This window comes from Sciurus carolinensis, chromosome 2 (genome assembly GCF_902686445.1).
Source record: "Sciurus carolinensis chromosome 2, mSciCar1.2, whole genome shotgun sequence".
NCBI classification, from domain to species: Eukaryota; Metazoa; Chordata; class Mammalia; order Rodentia; family Sciuridae; genus Sciurus; species Sciurus carolinensis.
Window position 1 is genome coordinate 169,393,224 of NC_062214.1, and position 2,865 is coordinate 169,396,088.

The window sequence follows — 2,865 nt, forward strand, 5'->3', positions numbered from 1 at the left end:
CATTTCTCTCTTAATATTAACCTTCAGTCGTCTTCTTAATCCCCATCAGGGAACCTGAGCTTTTCTTTATTATAAAAGTTCAGAGAACCCTTGATTCCTGGTCTTAACAGGTCAGGTACTTTACACTCCCCATATAAGATTATCTGGTACATATAAGAGATTTAAATGAAAATGAAGCTGTGTGATCTTTATAATTCTTTCTTTTTGTTCTACCCACCACTGTACTCAAATACTTCTCAGGCTCACACCCTGGTCCTGAGGTTACCAACAAAGCTTCAGCAGCCTACATGTGGAAGGACTCGGGCCAAATGTAATGAAAGGAAATAAATAATGGATGATTAACTTGGCTGGTGATAGACTGTTGCAGAAGTACCAGGATCTGCAGGAGCACAGACACAATTTTACAGACCTGAAGAGATCTTGGATATGAGAGAAGGGAGAGAAAACATGGCCATCTTCAGGGGTGATTAGAAGACCACATTCCACTACTATCACCGGGCAACCAGAGTAATCCCACACAATCCAAACAAAAATAATCAACAAAACACTAAGGAAGAAAGTAAGAAGGGAAGAGGGAGGGACGAAAAGAGCTACAAGACAGGCAGGAAACAGAACAAAATGGAAATTGTAAGTCCTTCCCTGTCACTAACGACTTTAAGTATAAACAGATTAATCTCTCCCACCAAAAGACAAGTCTGGAGTGGGGAAATGGGCACAGAGATTTAAGAAGCTGAAAGAACTCCAACTTGGGTAAATTCAAAGAGTATCGCAACAAGACACATTTTAACCAAACATCCAAAGTTAAAGACAAAGAAGATATCTTGAAAGCACCAAGAGAAAAGCAATGTGTCACACAAAAAGGAGCTTCCATAAGATTAGCAGTGAATGTTTTCTCAGCAGAAACTACAGGTTTAAAGGGAGTAGCAAAACATGTTCAAAGTGTTGAAAGAAAAAAAAAAACTCAATCAAGAATACTCTTTATATGCCAATAGATAATGTTTTGTTGAAACTTTTTTTGTGTAAGAACAAAAGAAATATTTGAATGTCATTTTTATCTTTGCTCTGTCTTTTGTAGGTATTGCTATTCAGGTAATAATAGTCTTTAAAATGAGTTGGGGAGTGGTTTTTTTTTTTTTTTTTTTTTTTGTATTAAGAAGAGATTTGTGGGAGTTAGGGCTGTGGTTCAGTGATAGAGTGCTTGCCTAGCATGTGTGAGGCACTCGGTTCGATTCTCAGCACCACATAAAAATAAATAAAATAAAGGTCCATCAACATCTAAAAAAATATTTTTTTATAAAAGAAGAGATTGTGTAAAGTCGTTGTTAATCATTTTCTAAATGATGGATAAAATTCAAAAGAAAACCATTTGGCCTAGGTACTTCATTGAGGGTAGATTTAAACTATTATTTCAATTTATTTAATGATTATAAAACTATTTCAGTTAACTTTCCACCTTGGTTGGCTTTTACAATTTGTAATTTTTAAAGAAATGGTCCATTTCATTTCATTTGTTGCATTTCTGAGCACAACATTGTTTATATTCTTTCATTATTACCCTTTTTGTTAATGTCAAGATGTATAGAGATATACCCTGTTTCACTCCTCAAAAAAAAAAAAAAAACTGTATACAGAATAACTTTCCTTCTAAAATGAAGAAAAGGAGTTGGGGACATAGCTTAGTGGTAGAGTGTTTCTTAGCAGGCACTGGGTTTGATCCCAGAGGCCCAGAGAGGCAAGGGGTGGGAGGAGAGGGGGCAGGCGGGAGAGATTGCGATTGATTAAGACTTTTCAGGGACCAAAAACTGAGGGAATTCATTACCAGTAGCCCTGCCTACAATAAAACTAAAGAAAGTCCTTCAAGTTGAATGAAAGGACAGTATGCAGCAACACAAAGCCATATTAAAGTATAAAGTTTTCTGATAAAGGTAAATACATAAACAGAGAAGCGTGTTATTGTGATTTTTTGCATAGAATATTAATAACCAAATACAAATCTATATTAATAAGTATACAATGTATAAAGTTATAATTTATAACATCAATAACTTCTGGGGAGGGTAGAATTGCAAGGATGTAGAATGTTTTCTGTATGCAGTTGAAGTTCTGAGTATGAGCTGTTATAAATTTAAAATGGAATCCTAAAACTTTATGATGTTTTTGTTGCAATGGTAATGCAAAGAAAATACCTTTAGCATATACACAAAAGTATATGAGAAAAGAATCAGAACATATCACCAACAAAAATAATCAACAAAACACAAAGGAAGAAAGTAAGAAGGGAAGAAGGAGGGACTGAAAGAGCTACAAGACACGCAGGAAACATTGAAAAAAAATTGTAAGTCCTTCCCTATCACTAATGACTTATATATGTATAATGGTATAAATGGATTGATCTCACCCACCAAAAAATGAAACAGTAAAACTCAACAAGAGTTTTTTTTAAAAAATCAACAAAATTAACAAATCCTTAGCTAGATGAAGGAAAAAATGGTAAAAGACCTAAACAACATAAAAAGTGAAAGGGGGAGCTATAAGCAATGCTACAGAAATGAAAAAGTTTATAAGATAACGCTGTGAACAATACATGCCAACAGATCAGATAGCCTAGAGGAATAGATAAATCCTAGAAATGCCCAATCTACCAAGATGGGGTCATGCATTAAAGGAGAATATGAAAGGCCAATAATAGAAAAGGAGATCAAATCAGTAATCAAAAACTTTCTAACAAAGAAAAGACCAGGACCAGAGGACTTCACTGTAGCATTTTACCAGACATTTGAAGAATCTAAAAAACTCCTCCTGAAACTCTTCTAAAAAATTGAAAATCAGAGAACACTTCCAATCTCATTCTATGAGACTAACAAT